At 41.3% G+C, this 25,101-nt stretch overlaps 1 long non-coding RNA gene across 2 annotated transcripts in view; it reads right to left on the bottom strand.

The window, feature by feature from the left end:
- The window catches only part of LOC139622664 (uncharacterized), a 40,961-nt gene that overhangs the window by 9,321 nt on the left and 6,539 nt on the right, over positions 1 to 25,101 (bottom strand). For both annotated transcript variants that reach the window (XR_011691358.1, XR_011691359.1), the window contains exon 2: positions 19,603 to 19,774. This is a non-coding gene — a long non-coding RNA (uncharacterized lncRNA). The remainder of the gene's footprint in view (positions 1 to 19,602; positions 19,775 to 25,101) is intronic.

Consider the following 25,101-nt stretch of genomic DNA (forward strand, 5'->3'; position numbering starts at 1 on the left):
TGCTACATTTCTCTGTCCTCTCATTAAACAGCTGATGAACAGCTCAGTTAATGAGACTAATCTGCAGCATATAATATTTTTCTTGTTATATTTTATATTCTAGGCTTTCTCTGGTTAAACACTCCTACAAATGTGTCTCAGAACTACACTCCGCTCCTCACCTTCCTCAAACAAGGAAGCACTCCTATAACTAATCTAATAACTACAGCCAGCAATAAATCACTAATAATTTACAGAAGATCCCTTTAACAGCTTTGGACTGTGCATCACTCAGATCCCCGGGTCCCCATTCTTCCTACCCTCTGCGCTAATGCAGCGCTAATGCAGTGAACGGGGGGCTTGTTTTTATTAGCTAGTGTCCCACTGTTTGGATAATCTCTCGATTTACCAAAGCCCCTCGTTGACAGCCGTGCTTGTCGAGTCCCGAGCCCCTACAGGTGTCCAAACACCAGCTAATGGAGCCAGCACAGTTTTTAGGCAAGAACACAGAGAGAAGGAGACGCACAGAGAGATATATGGACTCCATTTTGTCAGTGCCAGATTTTTCACTGCGGAGCAGCATGTGAACCAAACAGTTCATCAGAAATTCATCATGGAGATAGTTTTGGTAACTCTCACTCTTGACTTCTGTCTGTCTGGGCTTGTGCAGCAATCATCCTGAAGAAAATATGAAAACCAAAATGTACTAAATAGGCCACTCTGATGTTTGGGGCAAGTTCCTGTTCCACAACGGCTGTATAGCAATCAAAGTATGTCAAACACAATAGGCATCAACTGTTGCCTGTGGATGAGTACCATGTGACTAGATATCCTGGCCAAACTAATAAAGCGAGAGCATCACTACTGGGTTAACCCTGATGATAACTCAGGAAATACACTGCAAAAAGCAGTGATGACAGTAAGTGGGATGTGCACATTTTGGTGCCTTTCCATCAGTTCAGCCTCACTAAATAGAACGGCTTTTGCAGTAAAGTCAATTTCTAATCCTTGCACTTTTTTCTGTTGAGACAGATGTGGAAAGAGTTTTGAAATCTTATAAACAGAGATAAAAAAAAAAAAAAATTCAGCTAGTTTATTCAAAACATAAGAGAGTCTGGGAAATATGTGAGTTTCACAGTAACTCAACAAAAGGTTCTCATTTTAGTTCATTTCAGAGTTTGTGAATGTTGTAAAAAAAATTGTAATTAAATGGCTGTCTTCTCGATGGCATCCTGAGCTACTCCAATGCTCTGTAAAAGTTCTCACTTTAGGTGTTCATACCTAAAAAGGAAAACACAACCAGAAGGAAATGAACAGTAGTACTCAGGAAAGTAGTAGTACTCAAAGGTGTAACTAAAGTACATCTTGATTATTGTTCCCCTCCCATGGTGTGTGCTGCAGAGAAAGAAAGTGCAGTAAGAGGGCTGTGTGTGCGATGGGTCGCCATGTCAGCCCATTGGAATGGTTGATGAGTTCACACCAAGCAGGCCCGGGTGATGATGGGATAGCTCTTAATGTAGACAGCCATAAACAGAGCAGGCCATCTCTAATCCTGAGAGGCTCCTTTGTGTACCTCACACTGCACAAACTGTTTTGATGAATCTCCCGACCCCTGACCCTTTGATGACGGATGGCGCTCTGAGGGGAAATGTAACCAGAAGGCAGCGGATCGCCTGGCCATCCTGTTTGGGAGATGAAATGGACTCTTGCTTCATCATCCCAGTTTTTTTCTTTTTTTGCTATGATATATTTAGTTTCAGTTTAGCATGGCAGATGGCTTGTGGAATAAAAACATCAAGACACTGTAGAGGATTTGATTTCGCCTGTTATTAGCGAGAATTACAGTCTTTAGAAATTTCAAAATACATTAATCACATATTGAATTATTTAAATTTTTTCATTTTGTATGTTTTAACCTACACATTAAATATTTCATTCAACACATAGTCACTTCAGTGAATGGAAATGTCCCCTTTGCAGTAACAGAACAGATTGAAAAAGTCAGCTCAGAATAAAAACTCGAGTCCTATATAGAAGTGGTTAAACATCTGTGGCCCAGACACAATCTCTTGTCATGAAATCCAAACTACATTTCTACCACATCATACAAACGCTCACACAGCATTACTCGGAGCATCAATCATGATTTCAATAAGAAAACAAAAATGTTGATATTAGATTCTGACATAAGTAATTAGGTGACATTAAATTAAATGATTAGAATTAAAATAGCAGAATTATGCACTATGATTTAGCCTGTTGGAGAAAAAAATATTTTCAAATAGAATGCTTCTCATTTATTTAATGGTTGTTTATTAATTATATATTTGCTTGCATAATAGGGAAGTACAGTTCAAACAGAATGAGCTGTACCATTCTCACTGACCTCAAAGTCAACACCATCTTAAACGCACACACACACACACCGTCGCAGTGCACAGATCCACAAACACACACAGGTCATGTCTTCTTGCACAGAGCCTGTTTGTAAGAGCAGCGCGTTTGTGAACCTGACAGTGGAAAATCTGAGGCGCTCCTTCAGCCTCCGTTTGGTCTTGGCGTTTTGATTTGTTTGACAGGGGAGAAAATTATAACAGCGGGGGAAAGAAATATGAAAATATGACTGGTAATACTTTCAAAACACAGATATTTTCCTTGCTGTCTTTGCAGTATCCATAGTGTGTGTGTGTGTGTGTCTGCATGTGTTTGTACTGTATGCATTTGTGTGCTCATGTTTGTATATGTGTTTACATATAGTGTAGTGCATGTGCATGTGTGTACATCAGGTTCCAACGATACAACAATGAATCATCTTTACTGATGACATAGTACGCTAATCGTTTGTCTATATATTGCAGGTTTGTTTCCATATCTTAAGGGTTTCTTGTGGTCTCCTCACCATTTCTCTGACTTGATTCCATGATCTTCATTTCATTCATTTATTTATTTATCCAGTCTGCTTTATTGCTTTGATTCTCTGAGCCTGGGGTTATTTTGTTTTAATGAACGCCTTATACTTCTCCTTTGTTTGAGTCAGTAACTGAACTTTTCTGAGTAAACTATCTCATTGGAGATGATGGTTCAGTTGAGGAGAGCAAACACAGACTGTACTCTGATTATTCATAAATCTGGCATATTCACATGACCGAAGGAGTAAACTCTGAAACATCACATTGAGGAAAAATTCAACTTTGTCCGTGTCATAACATCATTGTACCCTCATTTCGATACATATTTCTTCTCTGTTTATATAACTAAACACTATTACTTTTCACCTGCTGCCAAAAGGACACTTTTTTCTACTGTGGACCCTGTGACACTTTGGCCTTTTCCTTACCACAGCCGCCATCCCTCACTGTACTAAACTCAGCATCCACTTGAACACAGCTGAGCCAGGAGTCAACCCACATAAATTAATACACTACAATTTAGTGCACCACAATTGCTTCTGTTGATAAGACAGAACAGTGAATATTGTTTTAGGAAAATGAGTAGGAGCTCCGGTTTAGCTGTGTCTGTGTTTGAATCCAGACTAATGACTGTGTATGTGCTACAACTACTGTGCACATAACAACTCGCCTCCCCAGAGAGTGTCAAGATTCAGTCAGCTTCAAAGAACCACAGAGGCTGTCTAATTGGCTCCCAAAAATAACACAACAGCTACTTTCACCCAGCAGGGCCAAGAGCTGAGTCAAAATGTAACTGTCACTCTGTTAATAGCTGCGGTGAAACTGCTGCGCTGCTTATTAAGTCAATCTTGTTTTGATACAAACACTGTCCAATAATCTTATTTTCGTGGAACCTTGTGGACATGAATAATGAATAAACTTTTGTCTTGTTATAGAAACCTAGTGTTCTTGCTACCACAGTACATTTCACACACTCACTGAGTGGATGCGGTCTTTATTGGATGAGGCAGCGCTAGCTAATATATCAGACAAGCCTGTGGTGCGGCGAGTCACAGAGATTAAATGACTGTTCAGTGTTTGGGCTGCGAGGGCTGAGTGTTGGCCATTGCTCCAATGCCAGAAATGAACCTAAATCACACAGAGGCAAAAAAACAGACACAGAAAACACTGATGCTATTGTGCAGTGTGTGCAAACCCAGCGAGGCTGTTAGTGTAGTGGTGAAAGGAGGTAAGGAAAGAGGAGCAAGACAGATTAAGGATCCGAAAAAGAGCAGAGTGAAAAGAGAAGCAGGAAAGGGGTAATTAAATGAAACAAAGGAGGTGTGAAAGAAATGCACAAAAGGCATGGAAGGACATGAAGGATAAAAATGAGAAACAGAAAAGAGAAAAGTAAAAAAATAAAAGAGAGAAACAGGAAGAAAGTAAGTGAATGAGAGGGAGTTTTAGGAGAATCGATGCGGCGTCTCTCCGCTGGGACCGAGCTAACAGCGCAGCAGACTGTGGATCTCAGGTGTCCAGTCGATGGCTGATGCATTAGGCTGCTGATACCCGCCGCTTTGGGTTCAAACACACATTTTCTTAATACAACATGAGCCCATTTCCCTCCCTCATTAATCATGTAACCTGATTAGGGCTAGAGGTCTGGCCTTTACTGAACCCTGCTCTGCTCGCTGCCTTTCATTTTGTCAGGCTTCTCATCGCACACACATGTTAGAATGCACATGTGAATGCACGCAGTGATATTAACCCGTGGTTTTCCACAGGTTCAGAGGTAGATGTATGCATGCAAACTAAAGCTTATACATATATAGGCAAACAGATATACAGTGGTGTTATCCTGCTCTTTCTGCTCTGATCTTTTTCAAAAAAATGTTTATTAATTGTACTAAAGGGTGCTCTCTGCCTTTAGGGTTTCACTTTCTTCCCTAATTTCACTTTGCTTCAGTCCAGAATGCCTTAAAGGATGAGCTTGGTGATTTTTCTTTTCTTTTTTTTTTTTTTTTGCTGTCAACAAAGCCCATGTAAACACCCAAACCAATAAGTTAAACCTTCTCTCAACACTTTTTGACTTCTCTACCGCGCCTGATGCATTAATTTCAAAGCCCTGTTGTTCCTACTGAATATGTAATTCTTCACAAACAGGACATGAATATGCAGTTCCATTATTTAGAGAGGGTAAATGAGTTCCTAAAACAGCTGGTCACTTTAGTTCTTAGCAAACTTTTCTTTTTTCAAGCAGGAGTAAAGTATTGTTCAGACGAGGTGGTCCTTAATTCATTTTTGCCCCAGGCCCCTTTAAGAGTTAAGAGTGTGTATGGCACAAAGTAGACTGATATAAATCCACAGCACCGTGGTGTCATAGCTGTAGGAGAAAGAGTTGTTCTTTCCCTTTACAAAAAGTGACTTGGAGACATGTCAGTGTTTTGATTCTGACTAATTCCAGCCACTCGTCAGGGCACAGAGTGTGAAAGACAGGGTGACAGATGGAGTTAAACATTCTGGTATTCATTGACAAATGACAGGTCCAATCATTGATTTCCTCAGGCTCACTGTCATACAGTATAAGTAAGCTGTGACCGATAACCTGACCTGGTTTTCATGTTTTCCTTTTCTTTATTCTTATTTTCTCACACACATGTCCACTATACATTCATGTGAACGTGCACTAAATGTTAACACACTTTATACTCTCTCTATCCCTCCTCTGTCCCTCTTCTCATTCACCTCACACACACACACACACACACACACACACAGAGGCCCCTCATTTTAAATCTCACAAACAATTATCATGTCAGTGGGGGAAGATACATGCGCACAAACACACAACACAACAACAAACATTTCATTGAACTTCCTAAGCATTTATTCCTGAGTAGAGACACAGATGCGTCTTCATGTCAGATGAGAGGACGGGTCGGATGTTCTGCTACGATTTAATATTTCTGTTGCTTTTGCCTCAGTGGTTGGAAAAACTGCACATTATGTCTGCTTGAACTTTGTCTGACTTTAGCTTGTTTATGGATAATTGTAAATGAACAAACACATACACTGCCTCTGCAAACGTAGGCGGTGTATGTGTTTGGGGTGTTTGAGGTTGACATTGTTGCGCTCATCCAAAAGTCCTTTTTTACATTTACAGATTTTCGATGTATCCTTGGAGCTAACCAATATCATCTATAACATATACAAGTTTGGCAAACCGTATAAAAACCACCTGCGAACTACACCTAAATGAAAAGCTTGATATGAGTTACCTGCTCTGTGTGTGCGATGCCTGTCTCTGCTGTAGTTCTGTCTAGGTATAATCTTACAGCCTGAGTTCACAGTTGCACATTAAAGTTCTTGATTTGACATTATGAATCTATTGAAGGTATCAGCTGTCTCCAACATGGTTACTTATGGAATGTCTTGTGTACACTGAAACATTTTTATATATTTCATCTCAAAGAAAAAGTGAAATTCCTGCACTGGCAATAGATAACTTAATTTTCTTTGTGCACAGATTTGATATGATTTACACTGAAGTACTTTAAGTTCACTGAATTTGACCAGAGTCAGACCCTTCAGAAAATAAATACTTACGGTTTTAGTGCTAAAAATCAAGTCTAACAACTTTTCCCATCCAATCTATACTTTCAGCTGACACATGCTGTAGCAACTATCTCAGACTGATCCTGCATCTTACTGAAAAGCTGAATGTTTAGACCATTACGGTCCTGATGTACCTCTGAGATAAAATGTTGTTTTCCATATTTTGGCAAATCCATAAAATCCTTAAATACCTAAAATGTTATCTTTTCCATAAATTGAAAATTGCGTTGCTTGACCCTTATCTTTCAACCATAGCTAGATGCTTAGTTATCAGACAACCTGTCATCTAATACAAATAACTGAAGGTAACTGAGTCACAGCCTGTTTAAAGTCTTACCCAACCTTTGAAGTAAATCCATATTGCAGTTTTAGTAGTTTACTGGTGTGAGAAAATCTGTCTGCAAAAACATCAGTGTTACTCTGCTGAAAACTTGCCTCATTAGAAAAACATTACCACAAGTTAGAACAGCAGCATCCTATTGGTGAAGCAGCAAAGGTCTGCCTGTCTCAACTAGTGTGAGAACGCAGGAAGCTTAGCCAGGAACAGACAAAAAAGAACTGTGTGTGTGTGTGTGTGTGTGTGTGTGTGTGTGTGTGTGTGTGTGTGTGTGTGTGTGCGTGCGTGTGTGTGTGTGCGTGTGCGTGCGCACATGCACTGGAGGGACCTGGAGGGCCATAGTAGACCAGGTCAGGCTGGGTTTACATGCCTGACACACTGTCACAGATACCCCCGCTGCGTCCGTCACTCAGCACATACACACATAGACCCAGACAGTAACATACGAACACACACGCACTCTAATATACACACATGTACACTTGAACACCTCCACTATGTGATCAGTATCTGTCAGTGGAACGAATCAGAAACATGTTTTGGTCTCTTGATAGTTTTTTTCCTGAACTAATCAAAGAAATCCTGATCATACTGCTGTAGTTTGTTGATATTTATGAGAAGCATCTGCATGCACACTTTATAACCCCCCAAAATTAATAACCATAGAGATGTGACTTGTATACAAACAAACAAAGTTGATTTCAGCTGTATTACCATATAAATTACCTAATTTCTTTGTTCTTGTTGTTTCCGTTAGCCAAAATGCTAATTCAAAAAACAAAACGATTGCATATAAATCTGTGTTTCATTACAAGTTCTAGATAGTGAGGTGAAAGAAAGAGGAAAACAGAAAGTTGAGTTTTATTCACAGTGGAATAAAACTTAAAGGACCCACAGATACGATCACTTGAAGCTGAGAGTGCTGGCTACAGTACTTCCATATAATGCCACAAAGATGCACATACAGTATGTTAAGTACCGTCTCGCTCTCCCTGTCATTTTCTCTCTCTAACTTTGTCTCTCTCTCACACACACACACACACACACACACACAGGGATGATATTTCAGTCCATGGTAAGGACAGTGCAGAGATTTTGAGCGTGCTGTCTGTGTGGTTTCCTGCCTGAGATTCATCCCTCAACAATCACAATGGCCCGGATACAAGATACCTACGCAAACACACAGAGACACATTCACGTTCAGACCTTAGTCACATACAACTTGTATGTGAGAACTGATACACTGAAGACACAGAGCCCCTGATTTAAGACGGTTAAACAGCCTAAGATGTGAGATGTCTTTCCTAGAAAACATTGTTTCTCTGTTGAAAAGCTCAAAATCATACACATGGAGACCTGGAGACTAACAACACTGAACACTGTAGCTCTTCATCACCTCATCATATCCATGGCTGAGCCAGTTTGTCTGAACCATTTTAGGCCCTATGCAGAGACTCTGTGGTTGCTAGAAGGGATTAAAAAGTGAGAAATCATCTATATTAGCTCTTCTTCATTGATATGAAAGCAGCAGACTGCTAGACGCAGGCCTGAGCCTGCGTCTAATGAGCCCCCATGGTCTCCAGATCAATGAAGTGTTAAGTGGCCCTTTGAAAATAACATTGTAGTGTTAAGTTGGTCTGTCAAGCATATAGTCCACAAGCTGGGCAGCAGCACTTCAACTCAAGAGCTGCCATCTTGTTAACATGGATTTACTCATCAGCGGGTTCAGATGGACTCACACAAGCTTCTACACGCAGACACATCGATGCATCTGTACACATGCAAATGCACTTATTCATCCACAATTACTCATTTTGACCGAGGCTTGGTCGCACAAATAAACGATCTTGACACAAAGTATAGATTGCTGCTGTGAATCTGGGTGCTGGGGATTTAAACCTTAGGAGGAGGTGACTCTTGGTGATGGTGTGATTTCACGTGCTCCAAAAGTTCAACAAACTGTGATACTAATGGCCTAAAATGATGCTCTTTAAGATTTAAGGTTTCTGGACATGAATGGTTAGACTGTCATGACTGACTGTTAAAATGCAGAAGATACATTTCAGAAAACAAAAATAGACTGAAAAATGCAGAATAGAAATCACCTTGTTTTATTTACTGAATCAGACCTCCCTCCCTCCTCCTCTCCCACCTTTACCACAACCAACTCCATCTTTCCAAAGAGTCACATTTAGCCTCACTCTGTCTCCCACCCACAGCCTAGCAACACACACACACACACACACACACACACACACACTCACACACACACACAGCCTAACTTTGAGGGCGAGCTAGCGAATTCCTGAGGGCTATCAGGTTTCGGGTTGCCTTGGCGACTGAGCACGGAGGCAGATCCATTAATCATTGAGAGCAGTTCACTCCAGAGTGGAGGTCAGACTGATTGCTGTGGATAGGGTATCATCCCAAACACACATGCGCACTCACTCACTCACACACACACACACACACACACACACACACACACACACAAAACATGGACCACGGACCTTGATTTGGATGAAAAAGATTAGTCTGTCCCTCTTTTCCCAACTTCAGTTCCTCTTCTTAAAAAACATTCAGCATGCAGACGCTCAGACAGACACAGATGACCAGGACCCACAAACAAACTGGACTGAACAACGAGTGGCGTATGTAACACACGAACACAGAAACCTGTGTACCCTAGCAATTGTATACTTTCTTGTTGCTTTCTCTTTCTTTGGCTCTCTCTGTCTCAAAGACACACACACACACTAAACAAACTCTCCCTCCAATGTTGTCTGGGCATCAGGACGGCCGTGGCGGTGTCATGTGACGTGGCTGCGTGGAGCCGAGTGGATTAAGAGATTGGAGCTCCACATTTATTTTTCAGGGACTCGGCTGAAACACTAGACCTGCACAGGTGTCTAGGAAAACTGAGAGAGAAAGAGAGAGAGAGAGAGAGAGAGAGAGGTGGAGAAGAAAAAAGAACGGACAGGAGCAGAGAGAGATAGACAGGGAAGTTACATTAAAAAAAAGGCTATTCATTTTCTCCTACATCTTTCAACATCTTTCCCTCTTTTGTGTTTTCACATTTCTGCCTCTTCTGTCACCAACTTAAAATACCGTGTATGTTATTATAAATGTCTTGTAATATCATAATTAGAAAAATATGATGCAACAGATCGGTGGAGAGATGGATTGCGAGACTGTTCAAACAATCAGAGAGATTTCTTTTATCCACTGTCTCTGCCACAGATTCAATGCTCTGAAAGGCCAACTAGCACCAGTGGGAAATGGTTGGCCACAGATGGTCAAAGACAACCCAGTACTGATACAATACGTAGTGCAAATTCACACACACACACAAGTACACACACACACACACACATACCACAGACATGTGCATGTGCATCTAGCTCTAACACAGTTTGTCCAGCAAGATTTACAACATCCTGGGAAACTTGATGTAGACAGCCACAAATCAGAGTGAGTATGAAATAGAGTCACACGAATATTTACACACACACACACACACACATACACGTGCACGAGCACACACCAAATCTAAACACATTTGTGTCACACACAGAAACAGAGGCACCACCGTGATTCATGTGAGCGTGCATGCACATGCAAAGACACACATACTCACACAGGCACGTGCACGTGCACACATGAAATATAGGTACAGCCAATGCACCACTGAACCAGCTCCCAAAGGTGCCCACTAAATTTACTGGCTCCTACAGCCACTTCAAAAGCTCTCCATAACTTAGAGGCCAGACGATTTTATTGTTTCATGGAAGAAAGGACGGCGAAAAAAAAGAAGCAAAGGGAGAGTGAAGGAGTGAAAGATAGATGTACTGGGAAAAAATTAAATCCTCCTTTGTCTCAGACAATTAAAATTCCTCTGGTTGTGAGGCACGTGCACAGACATCTAGACACTGAAGGTGTATGCGTAGCCCTTTGTAGACGCACGGCTGAATGAACACAGACACAGTAAAAATGTGTTCAGTCCATCTTTAATCTCTTGTGGATAAGAACTTAAACTTTGTTCTTATAGATGAATGGACACATCTTTATTTAATCTATATCATATCATTGGTCACAACCACAACTATTCATTTTAATCACCTTTTTGTCTCTGTACCTGTCTCTCTCTCTCTCTCTCTCTCTCTGTCTCTCTCTCTCTCTCTCTGTGTGAACCACCCTGTGTGTTGCTATCAGTGTAGCTAGTTAAAGCTAATGATGTAGGCACCTCTCTCCTCCAGGTTATGAGGCAGTGAGCTGGTAGCAGAACTTGTTAATGTCTACTCCAATAGTAACAATTTCCATCTGGCACTAATGACAAGCAAAGGTGACGTCTGGTTGTGCATTCCTGTCACGTAGGCCCCATTTAAGAGCAAACACTTCTAAAGATGGAGATGGCTTTTACAAACTCTCTATAAATCAGTTTCAATTCTGTCTACATTGTTTTTAGGTGAGAGTTTGGGCAGTGTAACAAAAGAGAGGACTTGTGTGTGCTATTTGCATGCGTATTTTTGTGTACGGTTTTGACGTGTGTTCACAGGTGTGTGTGTGTGTGTGTGTGTGTGTGTGTCTGTGGTAGAAACCCACAGCTTGCATGGTCTGCTCTGCTTCTTCTTCATGTGGTTCTTGTCCTGTTACATTATCAGTAATCAAATACTTTTGCACCTCAGTCGTTCAGGTAAATGGCTCCCAACACACACACACACACACACACACAAACACACACACACACACACAGTGATGGGTTAGATGAGACTTTGTATTTAGCAAACTGAGCTTCCTGGCAGGTGGTCCACCAAATGTTATCTTATTGACCTCTGTCCTCATACACACACATTACACATACATAGACACACACACACAAAAAAAGCCAATTCAGTAAGTGAGCAGAGGGAATCACGGTGTGATGAGGACGTCTCCAACACTAGGACAAGGATTTACTGACTAAATCAACCTTAAGGAGAACAAAGACACAAGACACACACACACACACACACACACCCGACAGAGATAATTATTAGAGTTTATGATAATGTTCTAGAAAATACACCTGCTTTTGTGCGACTTACGGAAACAATTGTTTCCGTAAACCAAACCAGATCCTGTATATCTGTGTGTTTGTGTGTATTTGTGTCAGAGTGGCTGCTACAGTGGCTACCCCTGTGGAATAATAGAGTGGTACCATCTGCTCTTTGCAATGGCTAAGGCCAAACGCCCAGCATACAGCTGGTGGTCTCAGATTTAGCAACCCCGCAGATTGTCTATCCGTTTTTGCATATGTATGTGCGTGTGTGCATATCGCTGTGCGTGTGTGTCTTAGCTCCTTCATAAACTGATGCATGCTGCAGCCCACCAAGTCAGAAAACCCAGATGGGATGAGGGATCGTATTCTTGATTAAAAATGACGCAGGGAGTGCTGAATTCTTCTGTGTGTGTCTGTGTGTGTCTGTGTGGTGTGTGCATATGCCTATGTGCAAAGACACGCACCCCACACTCCCATATGTTGCTTTTTTACCTGCTGACACTCTGAGTTAGGTAAAGCCTGACTCCGAACTAGTTGATAAATTCCAGATATCCTATCCAGTCTGTGCACAGACTGTGCAGATGGAAACAGAAATATGGAGCATTCACGGGCGGTGCACATTTATTCTACGTAATTAACCTTTAATTAAGCAGGCAGAGACAGAGGTGAGGCAGCAAAGAGCCACGGAGGAACAATACGCTGTCTGTTCACTTGTTGGTCTGGTTTGGCCCTGGAGAAGCTGCCCTGATGGCTGACAGATAAATCTAAGAGCATTTTAGAAGTGAAGAACAATGACTCTTTACGGGAAAAGAGGACACTGTCTAATTTGGCTTTGCACTACTATACATCCACTTCAGCAATGATAGCAATCAGCCACAGAAAAGATTATGTGCATTGCTGTTTAAGGGACAATCCCCTGTGTCTTTTCTGGTAAATAAGCATGATTTTGTACACTGATAAACACGCCACAGAGGTCTTGGTAAACAGACATGACAAAACAATGGGAGTTCAGCTTCCTAAAAATAATCATCTATTCTCTTCCTAGTGTCGTGGCTAATGATGGTTAGTTGATGGTACAACCAACAACATTCAACCAGTCGCCAGATTTTTGTTGAATGTCCTTTGGATGTTTGTGGTCTCTACTTTTACAAAAGAAATGTCAATATTATTTATTGAGCAGATTCCTGTCAAAGTTTCTGAACGTGTTCTGCCCACCTGAGGATGAACTCTTTTTTTATACGCTCAGTGAGCTCAATTTTAGTTTTAATGCCACCCATTGCGTTTCATATAGCACCACCCTCAGAACAAATTTTACATATTTAGACTGCCTACAGTGAGAACATGAAAATTGTCACCGTTTTTCATTGCAGCTGACACTTCTACAATCATGAGACCTGATCTTCTCTTCTGTATTAGTGTGTATGCATGCAATGATGCAAGTCAAAGACTGCACCACAGATATTACTGACAGCAGAAGCTAACCAGAAGCTGTTTTACTCTTATGACTGAGAGCAATCATGAGAATCATTTATTTAAAAAATGTTAATGAAGAGAGGGGTTTTCATTAACCACACAAAGTCAACGTCTGGTTTATGGTGAAAAAAAGAAAAAAAAACATGACTTAGTGGTATTGGCTGCTGGTTCCAGTGAGGACAAGAAACAAAACAAGCTTGATAAATGTGTTTAGGATACACCATGTGACTGACAGCAAATTCTGTTTATATCTCCGCTGATGCTTTGCTGGAATTTATATCAAACAGAATTGAAATATGATTATATTTCAATTCTGTTAAATAGGTAAATAGATGAATATTTTCACGTCAAACGGTCTCAAAAGAGGGGGAAAAAGTTTGGTAAAAATCAGAAGTTTTTTGTGCTGCTTACAAATTCACAATGAGCTTTGATACTCTCTGAACTGACATGATTTATCTCATGTTGTAAATGCTCTGTCCATGTGCTCCGGCAAATCAACTTAAGTGTGCTGTAGACACCTCACATACTTTCTCTTTATTTATTTCTTTATTTCTTCAGAAATAGAGAAATAGCTTTTGTCTAATCTGAGGCTGCGAGCGCTGACACATGACTTTTTACAGCAGGTAGCATGGAGAGGAGATTTGCTCTTTTCCTGTCAGATATATCTTTGCCCTGTGTTGCCCTGCAGATCGCTGCACACACTCCTTTGACTATTTATGACAGCAGTTAACTCCCAGTGCTCTGGTAAAGAGCTTCAGCAGCAGGTGAAGTCAGAGATGTAGCGGAGAACCATATCCCAGACCTGATACAACATTACAACACATAAACTTACAGGGATGAAAAATAGCACAGGCCCGTCTCACCAGGGTTAAAGATTAAAATGTGTGTATTTGTGTGTGTTTCGGGGCCAGTAGTGTGATACCAGATTGATTCCAGACTGGCGTTTTCTGTGGATTTTGGAAAGGGAATACGCCCTGCCCTCCTTTCGCATTAGTGCTGCTGTTGCATAGCCTCTATCCATTCAACTGATGGATCTCACCCAAGAGACTCACAAACACACTGCAACCTGCAACACCAGGAGAGAAGAGAGGACAAAAGAGGAGAAAAGAAAAGAAGACAAAGGAAGAACAGACGAGAGATCTAAACGCAGCGGAACACTGTGTCATTAAGACTTGCAGCCAGCCACTTCTCTGCTGCTCTACTCTACTTTACTCTATTCTATTCTCTCTGTGACACACAGCTTATTGTCCATTTTCTCTTCCTCATTCCAACAGAGGGTCCATCCCTCAGGCCACAGACCATTTCAAAACAGCCTTTATTGTAGCACGCTGTTTCTTTTGATTACAGGAAGGTCTCACTTTACCCTACCACTCCATAGCCAAGCATATCCTATTACCTACTGTTGTGTGAGCGCACGTGTGTGTGTGTGTGTGTGTGTGTGTGTGTGTGTGTGTGTGTGTATCTTTGCCTAAATATATATGTGTATGCAAATATGTATTCTTGCATACCACATGGGAATTGTTTGTGTTTCACTGTTAAAGGACGTATTGTATCATGTTCATCATCTGGATCAGATCTGTCTGTCTTGTTGGAGACAAACGTCCTCTTTTAGTTTCTAAGTAATCTGTATATATAAGGATAACTGTCTTTTACTACATGTTGGTTTTATTCTGAGCGGAGAAGTACAAGAACATACAACATTTAAACGTGAGTTTTATATAAATGTGTGTATTGTACTTTATCATACGCGCGAGTTAATGTGAAAATACTGTGAAGAAAACAGTGTGTATCTAAAACAAGAGGCCATCAGTGGTCATAGAAAGGGTTGACATACCTTTCATATCTGTTTCCAAATGCATATCACAACCACATTTGGAAAGACTAACTCAAAAGCTGAGAATAGAGTTGCACAGTGTTTAATAAATTGAATCTGACTGGCCAATAAAACCCTGCCATGTGTGCCGGCGGGGTCATCCAGGGGTCAAGGGCCCAGCCCCTGATCCAGACAGACAGCCTCGATTCCGTGTTTTCTGCAAAACACAAACGGGTGAAATTCATACTTCAGCAATGTCAACTTCCCTCTGCAGCGCTGTCACTTACAGCACACGCCTCAGAGAGTGCAGAGGGAGAGAGAGAGAGAGAAAGACAGGATATATCCTGTATCATTTCCTGTTCTGCCAAGCGATGTCTTTCTGACCTTGTTCATTATATGCCTCCGTGCTTCTCAGTATCCTCTCCCTGGCGCTTTTATACGTGATTGTGTCTCTCTATCTGCCCGTCTTTCTCACTGATGCTCTCTCTTTATCTGTCTGCCTCTCCCTCCCTCTCGGCTCTACCTGTTTCCCTCCATCTTTAGCTCCGTCTTTCCATACACCCATGGCCTGCAGCTGGCAGCGGAGATGGGGGCGCAGTGCAGGCTGAGGTGGGTGAGTTTGCTCCCCCTTCTCTCCAGGCGTCACGCCAGAGGCCGCCTCTCCCTCTACATCCATTTTTGACCACACGGTCAAGAGGGAGTGTTTTCTGTTGCTCTTGGACTGCACTTTCAAAAAGCCTTTCCTTCTCCATGTCTGTCTGTGCTGCACGTCTGACGAAAACTCGGACCCCGTTTTTCCAACCAGAAGTGCTAGTTCTGGCATCGTGAACAGCTTTCTGCCACCACCACCCCCCCTTTACACACACACACACACACGCACACTCACCACAGATCAGCCCCCGCACTGAAACACCAAATATTTCATTTTCGAAGCAGGGACGAGGCGGCGAGAGATGAGGAGGGGAAAAAAAGAGATACAGTATATTTATGAAAACAAACAGGACGAGCGCTTTGACGAGTGCAGTGCAGATTGTGGGTATATACCAACAGAAAAGGTGAGAGGCAGGTAAATGTAAACGTTCATTACATTACCATCGACTGCTGGGCCTCTGATGTGTGCTCCCTGGTTTCTTAAAAGCTCTCCTCTGACCAAAGTCTAGCTTCTTCTAATTCCACCCAGAGCTCTGGGAATTTATTCAATTACCTAAAATGATCACATAAGAAAAAGAGCTTTAGAATCTGCTGAGGTGCACAGGATAAGCTTTCAGAGCTATCTACAGAATCTCTTTAATTCACCAAAAGTGTGTGTGTTTTACAATGTGAAAGTGCCTCAGAGCAGCTTTTTTTGCTGAGTCCATTAAAATCTCCAACATCCATCTTTTTGTAAACAGGAAAATTATTTGTTATATAAAGTGGATCTGGGTGGATAGATGTAAAGTATTTAGTTGTCAATTTTCTTCTAGTTACTGTAGAATAACATGTATTTCTTCTGTTTTGTTAGAATATGCAAAATGTGAACAAAATGTTAAACTAATAATGTCAGTTTCATTCCAAGGCATAATAGTAAATAGTAATAAATCTGTTGATAATTACATACTAAATAAAAGCCTAACAACTGCATCAGTTAATTGAGCACATCTACACACATGCAAAAACAAAAAAATAATAACTTTTGTCTGACCAACCGTCCAAAACCTCAACATACTATTTTACTATTACATAAGCCAAAGAAATGAATGAAAACTGACTTCTATTGTGCAGCCAATGAATAAATCAGTTAATTCTTTCAGTGCTCAGTCATTTTCAATATCAAAGCAGTCAGTGTGCTTTTTGTTTCCATCACTGGACAGTTATCCAATCATGCGATTTTGCATAAAATAATTAAACATTTCTTTAATTTCCCAGATTGTTGAGGAAAGGAGACAATACAGAGACTAAAACACACACATATTGTACCTCTTCTCCTCACACATCCAGTATGGAGTTTTAAGGCTCGGTCTAAATTGAGGTTAAAGAGTATCTTTTCACCTTTACAAGACTTGGTCCTGAGCATGGAAACGCCACCCAGACAGCTACACACACACATGTTTAACTCCTGGCTTACACACACACACACAAACACAGAGCAGTGTGTTAATGAGAGTGCACTCTCCCTCTGTTTCGCTCTCTTTTCCGCCCCATCAGGGAATATAAAGTTTAACAGGCATTTTGCTATCACTGACCCTGAGGAGGAAATGCGCTCACCGCCGAGAGAGACTACTAATTACCCAAAAGGCTGTGGGTGTCTGTGCTGCCGTGTGTCAGTTTGTGTGCAAAGCGTGCATGCATGCACGTGTTTGCCTGTAAGTGCACTATTTGCATGTGCAACTAGAGAGCATGACACCTATTGATATAAAGTTCCAATCAGGGTTTGAGGAGGGGGGGGGGGGGGGGGGGGTTATCAGCTGCGTGTGTGTGTTTTAGAAGAGGTTGAGGTGGTAGTGAGGTTTCAGATAGGTAGGTGGGGTTGGGAGGGGGAGGGGGGAGGGGGCGTTTGCAAGCTAATTTATGTCAGCACTATAGCGAGCTCCTAGATTTATTGATGGTAAGGCAATACGGAGAGATCTGCTTCTTCAAAAACGCTCTGAAGCCCCCCTTCCCCCTCCCTGCTTCACACACACACACACACACACACACACACACACACACACACACACACAACTTAATGCCCTCCACCTTCCACCTCCCACCTTCTATTATACAACATGTCTGTCTTTCACACTGAACCCGACTGTAACTGTAGAGGCCGTACTGCTGCTGTGCTGACGCAAAGGACATATGGTCCTGAAAGAAACCATTAGAGGTATTGGGGGGTGGAGGGGTGGGGGGGGTGTACTTTCTCTTCCTCACAAGCACACACACACACACTTGCACTGTACATGGCCCAGTCCCCCCCTTTTATCCATCCCCATAAAATGACAGAATTCTTGAAATTTGTAGAGGGATTAGAGCAAAAATTGTTCTTTGGAGGGAAAGTGAATTTACCAGCTGAGACCAGACAATAATTTGTAAACGGTTCAAGAGGGAGTATTAAGACAAGGAAGGAAATGCACTGTAAATTTTTGTTAGCAACCTGTGTCTCTCTGCATCAAAACCCCACCACTGTATTTCATATTTCTTCTCTTCTTTAAAGTCTCTTAGGTTATTTATGTGCCGAGTAGAGTAGGATGTCTTATCTTAGAGCTCAAGATTCACATTAAGATCCTCCGTTACATAACACTAATTCTTTTTATTCAGTCATATTATATTTTCTAAATTCTTGAAGACTTGAAGGTTTCATCTGAAATCCCCTGTTCATATATTAGATGTAACATTGGGCTTGACGGCAGTAATCTGACAACTTTATATCCATCTCTTCATGACTTTTGACCTTTTCACACTAATCTTGCCTAAAGAGTGCAACCCTGTACACATTCATATCCACTGGTAGTCTTTCTGTTTGCACCGACACATGTATCCATAAACCTGAGTGTTTCTTCTGTAGAGATGAGGTAGAAAAAACTTCAAAGTCTTGCTCCAGAATGCTCAGTATTTTTATAAGCAGGCCTGGATTCTCTCCCAGCCGTTGTCGTTTCAAAAGAGCTGAAGGCTTATAAAAGCCATGTTAGGGTTATTATGTACATCCTATCTGCTTCAGCCTCCACTGACCCTCAAACTCTGTGTGTGTGTGTGTGTGTGTGTGTGGTCATTAGGCAGAGCTACAGTGGAATCCTTTTACTCTTAATAATTTCGCTGTTCGGTTTTTGTGAGCCTGAGAGGAGGAACGAACATCCTGAGTTTATTGGCCATTAGAGCGCCCTCGACGAGTGTGTGCGAGTACGAGTGTGTGTGTATGCATGTGTGCGTGAGTGAGAGTGTGTGTGTGTCAGGAGAAGTAGTTTGTTTGGCTAAGTGAGGCAATTTTGTTCTTTAAGTATCTCATGTCACTTCCCCTCAAAAAGGGGCAAGTGATACAAGCACTCCATTCTTAGCAGCACACACGGACACACACACACACACACACACACACACATACATGCATGTATGCACGCATACACACTCTCTTGTCATACTCCAATGTGACTGGAATTTTTTGCCTTCCAATGTTAATTTCAGGCGTTAGATTTCTGTTTAATGAGGTTTTGGTGCTCAAGAATTCTTTACTTTATGTATAAACCTCTGATTATTTTTTTCCCTTTTATTTGCCTCACTCCACTAATTTTGTGCGTGCATGCCCATGTTATTCAAAGCCCAAAATGAAACAAATCAATCATGACTAATGACTGATGTAATTGAAATCAAAGTCCAGAATCTCCCAAAAGACACTCACTGACATGCTCAGAGAAAACAGCAGAATCTCAAACATGTACATCACTGGAGGAAACAAACAGAGTTACTCTTCAAAAGCAGCCTAAGTCCTTTAAGTCAAGTAAGATGTTACCTGATTGGTTCTTCAGGGTGGTCCTCTGATTAACCTGACCAGCCAGAAACCCAACCACTTTGATCTGTGATTGGTGAGGTCATCCAGTGAGGTCAGCCAGCATCTGCAGCGAAACTGAGAAGGCCGGTGATGAAGTATTTGAAGAGCATCATTCCAAAATGAGACGTGACACCTAGTTTCACAAAAGACAGAAAAAAAACCAGATGATTGCTAGCATGCATGAGAGTACAACTCATATTGATTCATTCTGAATTCATCAGTCCACATCAGTCCATGACTTACAAAATCAGTTTCCTCTTTCGTTCAGTTTGTTTGAATCAATTGGGTTATGTAGCTAAAACCAATATAATGGCACAGATGACCTGACCTAAATATTTAGTTTATCATGAAATGGCGACTGCATGAAAAATTTCATATACAGTGATCAAACTGGTGTTCACTGACCTGTGGTCCATCATTCACTAATACATCATACAGAAATCCTAATACCTCAGTTCGTTACTGTTGACTAAAAGTAGCTTGAGATTATTCATTTGGACGACAGAATTTTTTAAAGCAATAATTCAGTACAATCATATAATCATGATACCATTTCACCATCATTTGAGTCATTCATCAATCAAACATACAAAACGTTCTCTGGTTCTACCTTTTCCATTGTTTTATATGATTTTAAATTTGTTGTTTTTTGGTGTCTGGACGAGACATCTGAAGACGTCACTGAGCATCCTGGAAATTGTGATGAGCATTTTAAAAAAAAAATTTCTAAACTAAAGAATTAATTTATTACCATCAATTAAATAATAAACATAATGAAAATAATCATTAGTTGCAGCCCTAATGATAAAATATTATTTCCCAGTAATAGCTTTATGTTGGATACCTGTCTATGAATTACCGTCACCCATCCCCCTCTTTTGTCTCTTCATCTGTCCTCTTTTCTTTCTACTCGCCTTTTTTCCTTCCTTGGTCTTTTTCTTTGTCCCTGCTGTAACATCTCTCTTCGTAACCCCCGCTGCTTCAGAGGAAGATGAACTCTGAACAGCTGTGGTGCTCCCTGCCTGTAGTGAGTTATGGCGAGCTGCTGTCCTCTTGGCTTTTATTGATAATATTACAGTGGCTGATGTAAATATGACTCTGGCTGCAACAACCCTGCCTGCCCCCTCCATCAACCCAATACGAAGCTGTGCGCGGTGGTGAATGAATTTAACCGCGTACCTTTGTGTGCATGCGAGAGCAAGTGAGGAAGTCGGGGAAAGATTCACTGTGTATCTCTGTGTGTGTGTGTGTGTCATATTCACTTCCTGACCCCAGGACACTCCTTCCCAAGGTGGAAGCACAACATCAGGCTACATGCAGTTTGCAGGAAACAGCAATCTGAGATCCAACATGATAAACGGCTCTGCGCTTTAAGTTGGAGAAAAGAAGATCCTGCTGTCGTGTGTCTACATATTTTTATCTGTCTGTGCTGAGCGGTGACTTCCCACAGCGCTGTAAATAATAAGTCTTTTCACGGATTGGTGTCTCAATGTGTAGCAGACACAGGAACATGGTTGAATTTTACTGTGGCGTGTAATTTTATGGGTGTCATTTCTCTTTGCATTTCTCTTTTTTGTCTGTCTCAGAAATCTCTCAGGCGTTTGTTTTCATATCAGAGCGGTAAAGAGTTCTGTATGGGCTAACACTACTGTGAGAGACTACACACACACATACACACACACACACACACACACACACACACACACACACACACACACACACACACACACACACTTGAGTCACCAGCTGCATCGCAAGCACTGATTTCACTTTTGGTGCCCTGACCTTAAGGTGTAAATTCTATATTAATGCCTCATCCATTAACTTGACTGACCTCTGATGCTCTCACTGCTAAAGATACAACACACACACACACACACACACACACACACACACACACACACAGGCATACATACACATACATATTCAGAGAAGCACACAGAGAGGGCTGCAGCTGCTGTCCACCCACACACTCCAACCATGTCATTCCTTCCCTACACACACACACACACACATACACACATACACACACACACACACACACACACACACACACACTGTACCACATTCACTGCATTCTGCCCTAACACAGGCAGGCAGGAAGCAAATGTGTCATTTATTAGGGCCTGTTTCCAATCTGCGCTGATGATGAATCTCTCCGATCTCCCCCATGCTGCTCCTGAATATTCTGAAACAAAGGCCTCTTATGAAATTATACTGTCATTAGAATGACTGCTCTGATTAGATACTGGGACTGGATTAGCCATCTGCTTGGCTCTCAGGCAGAGGAATGATATGATCAGAACTAATTACCATGTATTCCTACATCAGAGCCTATTGAAGGGTTTAGTTTCAAAATATGATATGCCGTATTCATTTTGAGTGGCTGAAAAATCGAGTTGCTAAAAAATCCTTGTGTGGTGGAATTCTTCAATATGTTACTGCTCAGTATGATAGGGCGCCGTGATGTCGATCAAAATGTAATAATTGTAACCTTTTTTTAAACATTTAAACTCTAAATTATAAGGTAAAAGTAAATGGTACACTTTTCAAATGATAAATATCTCATTAAAGCTGAACCAACTGAAGATTGTGAGTGCTAATGAAACAAGGCTCTATTTTAAACCTCCCTATCCAAGTCAACATTTTTGACAGTGTCTCTTACAGTCAGGGCCTTTCCACTTGTTTCTGCATGTCACACAGCATTAAAGAATGGAGATCGCTGGTGTCAGGAGTTGCCACTGTGGAATGGACATATGTAGCAATTTATCACTTGTCTCTCAGCACATGTGTGGGTGGCCCTGCAGCGGGTATTATTGCAATTTGGGAGCAATTGACAGTAATCCCCTCTTTCTGTTTGTGTGAAAGCTCATCATCCCCCTGCACGCCGACAGGCACGTCTTCACTAGGGATGACCTCCAGAGCTGGTACAGAAAGCTCTGGGTCTGTCGTAGCTCATGCTGTATATCATTATCAGCTCGTCTCCAACTTTTCCTTGGTGGTCTGGGGAGCCCTCTCAGATCAAACCACTACACTCTCAGGGAAACTAAGCAGATATGAATCCTTGGCAATTCTACGCAGGGCTATAATACTGATGCTTTAGTCACAACCCCCACCATATTGACCTGGTGGAAAGCACAGACCATGACATTCCCAAGTCAAGCTTCACAGCAAATCAACAGACAAATAATCACTAATCCATATCATTGTTTTGAATATACAAAACTGTATTGCACAGATTAATGGTGTGGTCCTCATCTTGCAGTCAGCCCATTTACTAAAAACAGAGCTGTTGAAGAACTGACCGCCTGTTTGACAAAGTGGCAGTAGTTATATGGACATACTGAATGGGTCAAAGGCACTTAAGAGAGTTGACCTACAAAACAAACTCTCAGTTCATAGGTCAGTCCTTCTTCTGCCCCTCACCTTTGAGTGGTCTTTAACAGAACAAGATATTAATAAGAGAAACAGAAGTATTCTTTGAATAAGTTGATGGGAGGGGGTCATGGTGAGTCAGGGTTTGGTTAGATATTAAAATCAATGCATCCTGTCTTGTGCTTCAAGTTTTTTCATATTTTCCATAACCTTAAGGACGTTTTTCTGAGTAGCCGTGAGTGATTAAAAAATGTTGACAGTGAATGTTCGGCAAGCGGTCGCTGAAGGATTTAAAGAAGCTATCACGCTATTATAGTCGTGCTTGTCCAAATATCATTTGCTGTAAAGAGAAATCCTGCATTATAATTTCTGCCCTGGCTTTAAGAGAAACATTCAAAAGGGAATCGTTTGAATCATTGGCATAAACAGCAACAATATATGGAGAAACTAAACCTAAGTTAAATGTAATGATGCATGAGGCAGTTCCTCAGCTTGAGCCCCATCTTTTCTCTCAAATAGCTGCGGTTGCCATACGCTCAGATTGACTATAATTGTTAGTTTCCTGGACAAAGTGTTCAGAGGTTTGCAGGCATTTAATATACCCTACAGGCAGAATTAAAAAGCAATCATGAAATCCAATTCTTCCATATAAAAACAAATGAGCGATACATGGTTCCACATTTCTATTTACAAAGTAAACACTTGCTTTCATCTTCACAATATCTCATATGTTGCTCAATAGTGAGCAGAATACAGCAGAGGGTTTGATGGATGGTTTGGTTTAATGAGAGAGAAGTCATTTAGACGATGAATGTAGACACATTAATGGGATTTCTTGGAGGCTTCAGAGTGGTAATGGGGTTTGCAGAGCCTGAATTACTAATGCACTGGATGCATAAAAAAACTGTGAAAAGATAAAAGTAAGAGCTGTACTGTAAATACAAGGCAGCAGCGCCAACAGGGACTGATCAGAAGATCTGATCTGGTCTTTTTGTGGTGGTCTGCTGTGATGACAGCACAAATCTGTCCCCTATCAAAGTTATTTGTGTTCTTTGGAAACAAGGATCAGCTGCCTGAAACAATCTGTCTTTTTATGTGCAGGTTTTTTTTAAGTATCAGCCATGCTAGTATCATGGCTATAGGGATGGCAATGTTGATCTGTCATCAGTCTTTGTTGATACTTTTGACTTGTCACCCAGTGACATACCCTGTGACCCTGTGTTTGGTGCCAGATTTTGTACAGACTTTCATGGATCCCAGATGATGTATCATAATGACTTTGGTGCTACCCTGACTTTTCATCAAGCGCCACCATGAGGTTGACATTTGTGGGTTAGAGTAAAATGTCCCAACAAGCACTCAAACCCAGCCCCCCCCCCCCCAGGATAATTTGTAAAAATGTTGGTGATTCCCTGACTTTTTCTGTAGTGTCTGAACCGTACTTTGTGCTGATAAACAAATGTTAAGCTAAACAAAGCAAGTCATCACTGTGCTGAAGTCCAGCCTCACAAAGTCTCTTGCATGGCTGCAGACTCTTTTTTTCTTGGTAGCACCCGATGACCTCTCGTATTGCATTTAATCCATATGAAACAATCCAATTAAAACCGAGGCTGATGGTATCGTGTAAGTGGGCTGCAGTGTAGGGTGTCCATTGACTCTTCAGGGATGACATAGGTAATTAATGCTAGTGCAAAGCAGATTATGTTGTCAGAATTCAAGCCCCCGGTTTCAATTGCAATCATTTATATGATGTTAAAAAAAATAGTTTCATGTCATAAAAACATCGAGTATATGTGTAGAAATAAATTTCAACATGTAGGTTAAAAGTTACAGCAGCTTGTGTCGAGCTCTTTTCAACCCGTGCACACTGAGGCTAATTCAAAAAGCGCAGGACCTATCATGTTATCAAAAATTCCTTGTCAATCATCTTCATGTCATAAAAAAACACCATGTAGTTTGATGTATAATAGAAGTTTCTCTGCGGTACAGTATCAGTAAAACCACTGACTCTATCATGGAACTATTTACTGCCCATATGGCCAGTGACACAGGGTCAAGCCTGTGTTTCAAGTGAAACCACGAAGG

The sequence above is a fragment of the Trachinotus anak genome, unplaced genomic scaffold (assembly GCF_046630095.1).
Source record: "Trachinotus anak isolate AG129_WGS33_773 ecotype Australia unplaced genomic scaffold, CSIRO_AGI_Tana_v1 ptg000007l, whole genome shotgun sequence".
NCBI classification, from domain to species: Eukaryota; Metazoa; Chordata; class Actinopteri; order Carangiformes; family Carangidae; genus Trachinotus; species Trachinotus anak.